At 42.1% G+C, this 12,843-nt stretch overlaps 1 protein-coding gene across 1 annotated transcript in view; it reads right to left on the bottom strand.

Annotated features, from left to right (window-relative positions):
- Positions 1–11,636, bottom strand: part of LOC124593714 (schwannomin-interacting protein 1 homolog) — a 1,030,697-nt gene extending 1,019,061 nt beyond the window's left edge. The window contains exon 1 of the mRNA XM_047132026.1: positions 11,552–11,636. The gene's annotated coding sequence lies outside the window, so the exon portion shown is untranslated. The remainder of the gene's footprint in view (positions 1–11,551) is intronic.
- Positions 11,637–12,843: the final 1,207 nt, after the last annotated feature.

The raw sequence follows: 12,843 nt of genomic DNA on the forward strand, positions 1-12,843 counted from the left end.
AGCATAACAGAATGATTCACCAGACTGACGTACAAATTTCCAGCCAGGATGCGTTGCATAAGCGCTAGAGTGCTCCTGCTGTCTTACGAAATGGCACTCCAGACTATAACTCGAGCTGTAGGTCCAATGTGTCTAGCATGCAGACAGGTTAATTGCAGGAGAAAAAGTGGCCGCCTCTTAACACAAGGGCACCACTGGCACCCAGGGGAAACCAGCTTTCATCGGAAACACAACAGACCTCCACCCTGCTTTCCAATGGTCTCTTTCTTGGCACCACTGAAGTCGCAAATGGCGGTGGTTTGGCGTCAGTGCAAAACACTTTACAGGGCGTCTGGCTCAGAGCTGTTTTCGAAGTATCCGATATCTAAAACGTCACTGTGGAGCCAACTGCTGGACGAATTGCTGCTGCAGATGCAGTACAATGCGACAGAGTCATACGCCGAACAAGATGGTCTTCCCTCTTGGTAGTGTCACGTGCCATCCGGAGCCCGGTCTTCTTGCGACCGTACATTCCCGTGAGCACCGCTGCCAGTGGTCACGCATAGTGGCTACAATTCTGACAAGTCTTTCTGCTATATCGCGGAAGGAACATGCAGCTTCTCGTAGCTCTATTATACGTCGTCGTTCAAACTCAGTGAGGAGTGGATAAGGGCGTCGTTGTCGCTTTAAAGGCATTCTTGAATAACATCAACTCACCACGTCCCATTCAAGGATAACAAATGCCCACGGCCGTTACAGCGAGTATTTAAAGGAAACCTGATTTGCATCCTCTTAGTGGCGCTGCTAGCGTAACTCTTACGCGGCTGGTGTGAAATTTGAATAGATATCTTTCAGATGTAGAAACACGGCTGTCAACTTTGTGTTTACTTCACATTACTCCATTTTGGTGCTGCCATTTTTTTCCATCAGTAAAAGCAGGGTGAACCACCTAAAACTTGCACGAAAATACTGTGAAAATGCAAAGTGTTATCGATGTGCCGTTTTCACAGAATGGATTGCTAGCTAGGGGCTCGTACTGTTAACCAACACACAGATTGTAACAATACTTAGGTGAATTTTTTGTGCAAACATACACTTTTTTAAATGGAGCAATGCATATTGACATTAACAGACTAAACATAGAGTAAATTAGACTGTCACTGGAGTTTGTTTTAGTACTCTAGTGCAAGTCATTTACATTGTATCGTATTTTGAAATATTTTCACACCGACACTTGTTTGTGCCATTCAGTCAGCGTAGTTGCTAGGCACGATGTTGTTATGTTTACTTACAAAGTGTTTGTGTGTTCCTTCAGTGCATAGCGGGTTGCTAGTCAGTAAGTGCGTGACAGTCCAAGCAGTACGTCGTGAGTGGACGATGGGATAAAATGCAGAAAAAGTCGACATGCTCACGATATACGGAGAGTGTAGGCAGAATGCAGTTTGCGCAAGATATTTCAATAAACGTCAACCATCTCTGCAATTATTTATCAGCCTCTTCCACCAGTTACGTGCAAATGGTAGTGAAACACCTGCACAATGCTTAACGGACAGGGAAAAATGGCGTCAGAGGAGGGGGAAATTGACACTATTGCTGCTGTTCCAGTTAATCCGCACGTTAGCTCCTGCGCAATCGAACGGGGAAGTGGCTTGAGTCAGGTAAGTGACCTGCACATTCTTCATCGACTTAGGTCCCATCCCTGTCACATCTATCTCCATCAAGAGCTGCAAGGAATCAACTAGGAGAATCGCGTTCACTTTTGCTCATGGGCTTTAAGACAGGATACTCCACATGTATCACGCGTCTCGTTCAGTCACGAAATCACATTTAGCAATCATGGCCAGGTAAACCATTGAAAAATGCACTATTGATCTGTTGACAATCCCTGTTGGCTTCGTCAGGTGAAACGTCAGCGTCCACGGAGTGTAAACGTGTGGTGTGAGATAGTGAACCGTCAGTTCATAGTCCGCTTATCAGAGACGGAAGACTGAATGCGCACAAGTATCGCATCCTTCTAACAGACCGTATTGTACGGGTGCTAGAAGACGCTCCTCTGCAGACTAGAAGGACCCCTTGGTAACAAAATGATGGCTATCCAGCCAACAGTGCACTAAGTACAACAGCATGTTTTCACAAATTGTTTCCAAATCGTTGGCCGGCCTGTTGCCCAGATTTAACGCTTGTAGACTTTTTTTCCGTGGGGAAAGCTGAAAGACATTTTCTTGAAGGACATACCAGCTTCATCCGACGATATGCAGTGATATATTACAGCAGACTGCACTGACATCACCGCTGAAATGCTAATACTTACGCAGCCTTTACTTTTGTATATGACAAAGGTGTGTACATTGATTTTTGGAGAACGTTGCTTATGGATGACGATGACTAGGACACTTAGCACATTTTTACCACTAGCCAATGACAGAAATTATCTTACAACAGGAAGCATAGTTTGGCGCTACAGGACACGCATTTGAGTGATTACCTTTTGTACTTAGAATATTTTAAGCAATATTTTTGAACTACTGTGATACACTGAAGGTTTTCGGCCATACATTTCATTCCGCACTTTTGATTTGTAACATCTGAGGGTATAATTACACTCATGCTCATAAATTAAGGATACTGCTGATACATCGTGACACAACGCTCTGGTGGGTGGTTTGCGGGTTTAAAACACCTCGGGGTATGACCATGTGGTGCATTTGACCTGCGGTCGTTGCACGGTGGCGCTGGCAGCAGTCCACATACGCAGAGGTGTGTTGGTGCATGTCAGAGTTTGGTGCAGCGAGTAGGTGTGCAGACGTTTTCAGACGTGATAATGGTGACTGTGTTGAAAATGGCTCGAAGAACACATATTGAAGACGTTATGAGGGGTAGAATACTAGGGCGACTGGAGGCTGGTCAAACACAGCAGGTCGTAGCATGGGCCCTCCGTGTGCCACAAAGTGTGATCTCAAGATTATGACAACGATTCCAGGAGACAGGAAACGTGTCCAGGCGCTACAACACGGGACGTACACAGTGTACAACACCACAAGAAGACCGACATCTCACCATCAGTGCCCGCAGACGGCCACAGAGTACTGCAGGTAGCCTTGCTCGGGACTTTACCGCAGCCACTGGAACAGTTGTCTTCAGACACACAGTCTACAAACGACTGAACAAACATGTTTTATTCTCCCGGAGACCTGCAAGGTGCATTCCACTGACCCCTGGTCACAGGAAAGACCGTAAAGCCTGGTATCAAGAACACAGTACATGGTCATTGGAACAGTGGTCCCAGGTTATGTTCACGGACGAGTCCAGGTATAGTGTGAACAGTGAATATCGCCATGTTTTCATCTGGCGTGAACCAGGAACCAGATACCAACCCCTCAATGTTCTTGAAAGGGACCTGTATGTAGGTCATGGTTTGATGGTGTGGGGTGGAATTATGATTGGTGCACGTACATCCCTGCATGTATTTGACAGAGGAACTGTAACAGGTCAGGTGTACCGGGACGTCTTTTTGCACCAGTATGTTCGCCTTTTTAGGGTGCAGTGAGTCCCACCTTCCTCCTGAGCTGCCATCGTGGAGGAGTACCTTGAAACCGAAGATCTCAGGCATATGGAGTGGCCTGCCTGTTCTCCAGACCTAAACTCCATCGACTACGTCTGGGATGCTCTCGGTTGACGTATAGCTGCACCTCTTCAAACCCCTACAACACTTCAGGAGCTCTGACAGGCACTGGTGCACGAGTGGGAGGCTATACCCCAACAGCTGCTCGAACACCTGATCCAGAGTATGCCAACTCGTTGTGCGGCCTGTGTATGTGTGCATGGTGATCATATCCTATATTGATGTCAGGGTACATGTGCAGTAAACAGTGGCGTTTTGTAGTACATGTGTTGCGCGACGGTTTTCTCAACTTATCACCGATACTGTGGACTTACAGATCTGTGTCGTGTGTGTTTCTTATGTGCCTATGCTATCACATTCTGCAATTATCCTAAATTTATGAGCATGAGTGTACATTATCCCTCATGGGGGTACGCCTACTTTGTGTACCATGTGTGTGGCAAGTGCAAGAAGCCCTAGTTAATATGGTATTTGCTTATACAATTTAGATATTGGTACCATATTTCTCTAACACAGAATTACACAGCTATCTAGACATTTAGCAGACGAAATTAAACATTTTTTTCACTATGTCAGTGCCACATGCCTACATAATTACACAGTTGAGTCAATTCACATTTAGGAAATTGTACTTTATACTTTGTGAACTGTTCATATATTTTTGGAACCATTGTGATACCGTGAGAGATTTGAATGCTGTATTTTGTATGGGATCACGATTTTTGAAGTACGTTTGAGGTAGATGACATTATTGAAACAAGCAGAGAGTTTTTTTATGTATTTTGAGATTATTGAAAGAAGCTATGACGATTTTGAGATTTGATTGACCTGTTATGAGATGTTATTATAACGAAGATGTGTATTATGATGTTGAGGTATGTTTATGATCAATAAGGTGATTCTATACGAGGAATGTGATTATGTTAAGTGTTTATTATGATGAAATATTGAAGCAGTATCAACATATATGTATATAAATAATGAATAGTGTTTGGGGACTCTGGTTTGTGAAAAAATGTTGGAAACCAAGAACTGTACTTTAAGAGTTATGAAAGGTGGGTATATATGTGAATGTGAGTACCACAATGCTGATGGAAATTTTTGGACACTGTTATTCATGAGATTTCATTTCTATACACTTCCAAAGTAAATTTTCAATCTGTAAAACTGTCATTGTAGCTGAAATTGCTGTTATAAATATTTTCTTAAAAAGTGTATGTGATCTTGATGTTAAACTGCGCTGGGTTACACACTAGCCGCTTTGAAATATACATATTGTTGTGTTGATTTTCCAACTTTCCTCGTGCCGCTTCAGAAACTTTGAAGCTTGCCGCACTTTCATAAGTGCTCACATAGCTGTAGAAAAAAGAGGCCATTTACCTTACTATCGACATTTCTTTGCAGAACGCACCACAAACACGACACACTATTACTTGGAAACATATGATTACACTTTGGAGCTCGTACCTTATACAAATTACTGAAATGCTTATGAATTGACGAGAAATGTTCTTATGTTACACACCTGATTATGACTAGTATCTTTCTACGAAAGTTGAGAATTTTTTTTTTACTGAGTTATGAAATTCCATGCGTCTGGTGAATGATGTTTTTATGCTTTGCTTTGTACATATTTTCGTGTTTTGATGTTTAGTTTCTAGTTGCGCTCTAGCATTGGTTTTATAAAATAAAATTTAATACATATGCTAATGTAAACACTTTCCGTCTACAGCTCCATTAAATAATAATCTTATGATCCACATTCTTAAAAACGAGCACTTGGAGAGGAAAGAAGCATAAAAAGGCGAAGGGACTAGTAACAGGAATTGCATACATAATTTTCGTTTTGAAGAGTTTGAAATTTTTTGGTAGAATAAGCTGTTGTGATGCACCATTTTAGTGATATGATGTGACATACACATTAAGATGTGAATAGACGTTTCCCTTATCTGCATTGCTGTCTTTACTGTAATATTTTTTCTGCTTGTGCTTTCTCATGTTTAGGTATAAGTTATTGCATTTGCTGCTGCTATTTGTCAGGCATTGTTCTACTGAATTTCATGTTGTATTACAGTATTAAGTCAGTTTTACCAATGATTTATTTCTCTTGTTTGCTGCCTTATATTAGTTGTAATGTTGAATTTGCTTTGCTAATTTAAATATGCTGCTGCTTGCTTTGCCAATTTACATTTTTTGTCATTGCTGTTTGTGTTAACTGTTTTGTGCTGCTGCCTTGCCTCGTTCTCTAGTTTATGTATCTGAGCTCAGTAGATTTAAGTTAGCTTAACAGGAGGTATGCTATTTATGAAAAAGGCTGTGATGAATAGGGAAGAAATGCATTGAGAAGCTATAAGAAAAAAGTTTGGCCAACGAGTATTGTTAATGGGGAACTATTATTTTGTTAGGTAGGATTTACTTGGAAACAAATGATGAAGTAAGAAATATGAGTAAGTATGATTCCAAAAAAGCATGCTTAGACACGACTTTTTTTGGGAACAATGTTGAACTAAGGGAGATTTCCGAGAATAAAACGAAGTTTTGGTTGGAAATGAAGTACCACAAGTACTGCAGTACTAAATATTACACTGAAAACATACCCTGTCCTCTCCTGTTGTGTTATTCCGCTATGTTTTTTGTGTACCCTTGTATGTCTGTGTTCTTCCTCTGTTTGTGTGTTTACCTGATAAGATAAATATGGTAGAATTTTTTTTCCTTCTAATACTTAGCTGCGTTCACTATGATGAGGAATACTGTTATCCTCAAATCTAGACTTTTTTTTCTTTGAGTAGATGTTTGTACGTTATTTATTCTGTTATGTTTTCTTTTAATGCTCATGGGTCAAGTTAATGTTCCTAAGAATATTTTAATTTTTTTCATTTATTTACTTATGTCATAATTCCTGTAATATTGATGTATATACTTATTTCCACTTTTGCGTAATGCCTGTATTACTACAAATGTTATCTGTATTATCATTTTGTTGATTGTAATGATGTTTTCTGTACCTTTTTAATTGTATTCTTATGCTGTAAAATTGTAAATTGTATAGACACCAGTTCTTCAAGTTAAGTAAAGAGTAGGGATTCATTTTACTGCACACATTTCTGTTGGTCATAGTATATGCACCTGCACAATCGCAACCGATGGCTGCTGGCCATCTCTTCAAGGACTACAGTGGGTCTGCACTTTTGGTGGCCCATTACTACCATAATTTCTACAAGGCACACTGTGGGTCGGCTCTGTGGTGATCTACCAACCAATATTCTTCAAGACTTTGACTGACTCTGCTGTGGGTTTGCTCTCTTGTGGCCCAGTATCATTCCTCATGTCAAGAGTCAGCACTATGTTTCCAATGGGAGGACAACATTACTTCTTCAAGACTGCATGGTAGTCCACTACTTGTGTGTGCATTTTTTTTACTGCTCAGACTTTGTGCATAAAACTGTCATAGACTGCTCTTCTGATGAATGATTAGAACTGTCTTTAGGGACTGTGAGGACAATTTTTGCTTTTGACCAACAGTATATTACTAATTGTGTGCATTTGATCTAGCTGATATCGTTAATATGAAAAAGTTTTAACAAGAGTCTTGGCCACTGCCCAAAGTATTCTGTAAATTTTTTTGAGAGGATCAGGCTTGTTTATGTATTTGTATGTTGGCAGCGCTATGTAGCACTGTGCACTAATAACTCTGACAGTGCTGTGCGCTCTCTGTAAGAGACTCTGTGGCTGGGTGGACTAGCAGTTGGAAGTTATCAGTCAGAGGTGATGGTAGTTGGAGGTGAATGGCAAGCAGTGATGGAAGTTGGGAGTGAGTAGTCAGCAGTGATGGAGGTTAGAGGTTAATAATTAGCAGTGTTGGAAGTTTGCAATATTAGCGAGAGCGGACGGACTGAATGTATATCCGTCACTGAGATTTATTACTGATGATTATATAATTTTTGAACTGGTTGTCACATTCTTAAGATAAATACATTGTTTGCTCTGCAACAAAATCTTTCCTTTGCTAACCACATGCCTATTAATGGTTAGAGCCTACTGTGGTTAGAATCTTTTATTTAGCTGGCTTTATTGGTTTTTGGTGCATTGCTGTAGTTCGTGTAATGAAGATTTTCTATGAGGTAAGTGACTTATGATATATATGGGTTACTATTAGGCTTTCTTTTGATTCGGGGCTATTCTTTTGTATTAATTATTTGAAGCCAGGTTATCAATTTTAAGCAGTCAGATCGCGTTATTTGAATATTGTGAGTAATTAATGAACAGGAAAAGTTGGAGTTCTGTTTGTCAGGGCAAGTTCTGTAGGTCAGATATGAAATGATAAAGACAAGCAAAGAGACAGTACATACAGTTCCACTCAGCAGTTTAATCAGGTACACTTGCATTCAATTCTCACAGCAATTTCAGAATCAAATAAATTTAGAAGTTTCACCTCTCCAAGTTATTGCAGTTTAAGTAAAAACAATTATTAAGAAGTTTCACACTTAGAAATTTGTTTCAGAAGAGATTCGCTCCATAACTGAAAGCTTTTGCAGCATACTTCCTTACTCGGCCAACACACTAATTCGTCAGTTATACTCCCACGACCAGAACAACCATTAACGCCCAAACTTGGTACTATTCCAAATCAGTAGTACAAAATAAGGCTGACACTCAACATCACAAACATTCCATTTATGTATGTGGGCAGGTGCAAAATCGTTGTAAATATTAATTTTTCTTCTTCGTAACAGTGATAGCATGTTATTCATTCCTTGTAAACCTATGATTACATGTACTTTATGAACTAGTCAAATTATAGCTCGAAATATCGAAACTGTTACATTGTGGGGTTTTTATTGCGTACATAGTCTATGTTTTATACTGGTGTTATGCAGTTGGTTGTAGGGATCCTTGGGTTGGAATCCTGGAAAATAAAATAAAACAAGGAATCATCCCAAAATCATCTGTTCGTTGCTTGTAAGGGTGATCGATCCTCTTTTGATAAAGATTGTGTATAATTTTATTTATATGTCGTAGCGTTGTGTTAATAGCAAGGAAGGAAAAATGGGGTTTCACATCGCATCGACGGCGATGTCGTTACAGCCAAATAAAAATCTCCCCTTTCTACGCCAGGATGAGCAAGGAAATTGGACGAGTTCTTTTCGGGGGAACCACATCGTCATTTGCCTTTAGTGATTTACTGAAGCAGGATGGTCGTGGAGGGATTTGAACCGCCTTCCTTCCAAATACTAATCTGCTGCCTTTAAACGCTGCGCCACCTCGTTCGATCTATTATCAAGAGAAGGTATGTCAAATCTGTGTACTCCAGCACAGCTGAGAATGTTATGTAAGAAGATCCCCAACAGAAATCCTTTCAATAGGTGCAGAAATCTGCAGAGGAGCACATTGGGCATTAGTCGTAGCATTTGCCACTGTGAAATGTTTTCAGGAAGTATCTCTGGGTTAGTACATCAGGATCACTGATATAGTTCTCTGCGTCGTGCTTTCGATTTGGCATCAACAGACATCTGCCAGTAGTTAACACTGTCTCTAGAGCGAAAATTAAAACGTATTTTAAACTTTTATCATAATGGAAATAACATCCAAGAAGGAAAGAAGAACGAACAGGTACAGAAGTTCTCAAATCTAAATCTACTTGTCAGACTAAAACTTTTCAACAGACTGCGATTCGAAAACCAATCGCTGCCTTTGGCGGGAAATTCCTCTGTAGCTGAGATAATCTTGTATTTCCGACGGCCGCATTTGGAGCTTGAAAAGTATTTGCTTTTTGCACTGTCTCAAACTGGCAGGATGTTTGATTAAAGTGTATACTCGGCTACAAAGGAAGCAGTCGTTACGACTGATTGTGTTTTTTCTCCAGGTACTGTTTTTAAGTAGCCGGCTTTTTGATGGAGATACAAACACCGACCCGGGGTTCAAATCCCTGTCGAGCCGTCCTGGATTATGTATTCCGTGGTTTCCCTACATCGATTTAAGCGAAACCAGTATAGTCCCCTATGAAAGGACGCTACCGAATTCCTTCCCAAAACATGAACTATTCCAGTTTCTTCTCAGTCGCTGATGACATTGTCGTTGTCGTGATGTGCGATTTTCGTTTCATCCTCCCTTCTATTCTTCCGAAACAAATCGTACAAATAAAAGAAATATGTAAGATGCATCCACGTTTTGCCTTAGATCCTTCCATAAATTATTACAGTAGTACAGAATGTAAATCACCGTTGTTAAGACACTGCTCTCACTTTCCTCAGTCATATACAGTATAGTCGAACTGAACCAGGCAACGGTCGCGGGATTAGATTCAGAAAGAGAACCGAGACACTAAACGTATTAGATGACTTTAATTACTGGAGTAACAAAGTAAGTGACGATGGCTTAGGTACCAACGATATAAAAATTCAGTCCGACATTAGTAGGAAAAACATTTTTGGAAATGATAATTACCATATCTCTTTGAAATATTTATTACAATGGTCTTAGCTGAAAGTAGTTACAGTTGATAAGTAGTTTCGATCACATTGAAGGATATCTTCAGATCTGATTTATCATGAGTAGTGAATAGCAAAATTCTTTATAAATGATATGGTCAAAGCCGTAAAACAAAGAAAACAGCGAAGTAGTACACCTGTGGCAACATTTCATGGCATCTAACATCTATGAGTAAAATGCAAGATGAAATGGAAAGTTTCATGTGTGTACTATTGTGCTGTTTCCTTTATTTTTCAACTATGACTACGTACTTTTGAAAGAATTTTGACTTTTCACTATCTGTGATTAGTCATAGCTGAAGATGATCATTAAATGTGATCGAAACTAGTACCAACTGACTAGTTGCAACTGAGGCTGGCCGGCCAGTGTGGCCGTGCGGTTCTAGGCGCTACAGTTTGGAACCGCGCGACCGCTACGGTCGCAGGTTCGAATCCTGCCTCGGGCATGGATGTGTGTGATGTCCTTAGGTTAGTTAGGTTTAAGTAGTTCTAAGTTCTAGGGGACTAATGACCTCAGAAGTTAAGTCCCATAGTGCTCAGAGCCATTTTAACCATTTGAACTGAGGCTGTTACAATAAATGTTTCGAAAATTTAAACCGTTGCGGAAACTCTCGTAACAATTAAATTTGTTATCGTCGAATATGAGCTTAAGTGTTAGCAAATTTTTTCAGACGTTACCTGTCTTGAGCCTTGTACAGAAGAGGTATGTGCGTGATAAACAAGAAGAAGAAGTTTTGAGATGTGATTCTGCAGGAGCGTCTTAAAAATTACATCGCTAGATCGAATAATTAATGAGGAGGAAAAAAAAAACAATTGAACTGGAGACGTATTTATGACGTAACATGAATAAAAGGGGGTATCGATTGATAAGACACAACCTGAGATACCAGTCTGGCAATTGTGGGAGGGGTGCAGGGGATTGTAGACGGAGACGAATACTCGACTATAAAACACAGGTTTAAATCGATGAAGGTTGTAGTAGTGACCCAGAGATGAAAAAGCTTGCACAGGATGGACTAACGTGGGGAGCTACAACAAACCAGTCTTCGGACTGAAGACCCAGCAAAAGCAGATTGTGATTGAACAGGTAGTTGTCTAGCCCTTACAGAATAATTGTCAAATGCCGTTAATGCGCACGAGGGTGTCACTGCTCCAGGAAACGTAAGTAGCGTTCCACACGCACTGCTAGTAAATCACAGGGCGGGGAGAGACCGAGCTACCAGTCGGTGCACCCGGCAGCTGAGCGTGGCCGTACGAACACACACGTGATGACGTCGCCAGGGCCGGGCCTGCGGCAGTGCGAACGGCGGAGCGGCACGCGAGCAGAGCCGTAGAGCGGGGCGCACACTCGCGGCCGGCTGCGAGCTATCGATCGCGCGCGCCGAGGTCAGGCGCGACGCCGTCGGGTGGGCCACTTCGGATCGAGACGGGGCTGCGCTGCAACGCAGTGGCACTCACTCACCTGGCGGGGCCTCCATGCTGGCGTCGCGGCTCTCGCTGTCACCGGCCGTCACTGTGTCACCGGCGGGCGGGCGCTGGCAGTTGCGCGGCGCGGCGCGGCGCGGCGCGGGACCACGGCTCGGCTCGACGCGGCGCGACGCTGGCTCGCCGGCTGGCTGTGGGGCGCCACCGGCGCGGAGCACTGCCGGCCTGCCCTGCCCCGCGCCCCCTCCCCACCCGCCACGCCCACGTAGCAGCCGTCGCCATGGCGACGGCCCGCGGTACAGCTGACGCCACGAGTGCTGACCGCGCCTGTGATCGCGCGGCCGGAAAACACGGCTCGCCGCTCTGCTCTCACCAGCTGCCCCTTTCCCGGCTCACTCCGTGCTCTCGGCTCGGCGGAGATTTCCGCTGCGCGCGAAAAGCGGCCTGCCGCTTTCCGTCTCGGCCCTTGTGTTTCTGCTCTGGAGCGGACGGGCAGCGAGCCCGCGTACATTTTGAAGCGTAGCGCCGCGGAGATTGAAATCCTCCAAAAGCGCTTAATGAACGATTACTGTACGTACACCCCCCCCCCCCACACACACACATTCACCCACATCCACCCCCCCTCCCACATACACACACAGAAACACACAAACACAATTATAAGCGCTTATGAATCTTAACTTGTTAAATCTCAAGCGAATTCTGAGTGGGCGGTTTTCTATTGGGATCCACTTTCAAACTTAATAAAAAAAACTTTAATGTCTTTGTGCGTATGAAAGGCTATGATGTTCAGATTAAAAGAAATAAAATGGTGTACTTCTTTCGGGAAATAACAAGAGAAACTGAAGGGCAGTTGGACGCAGAGCCTTAGGGGGGGGGGGGGGGGCGGTAGGATGTCAAATGGGCCGACTTGGAGCAGGAGAGGCATCACAGAATATTTTAATTTCCAGTGTCTATACTTTTACAAATAAATTCATAAAACTTTGTCAGCATGACCAGGAAGGATTCAGGATTCACACTCATTGCAGTGGAAGTTCGAAAACATAACGAAGTAATTTTTCTTATGTGTGAAATTTCGTCATTTTTTCACGTACTAATGGCTGCATTTGTTGTTATTGGTACACTTTTCTTCATAAGTTAGAGAGATTCTTCGATGAATTTTGCACAGCATACATACCATACTTACAGGTGTATGAAACTATAGAATTGATTTAATTTACGAAAAAACGAATTAGCTGCTATATTTTGAACTTGATGTTTAGAAAAAACACGAAATTTGTAGTTAATTACCTCAATTTTTACCACAGGTTTTAATAGATTTTGAAAATT

Source organism: Schistocerca americana, chromosome 2 (genome assembly GCF_021461395.2).
Source record: "Schistocerca americana isolate TAMUIC-IGC-003095 chromosome 2, iqSchAmer2.1, whole genome shotgun sequence".
Lineage (NCBI taxonomy): Eukaryota > Metazoa > Arthropoda > Insecta > Orthoptera > Acrididae > Schistocerca > Schistocerca americana.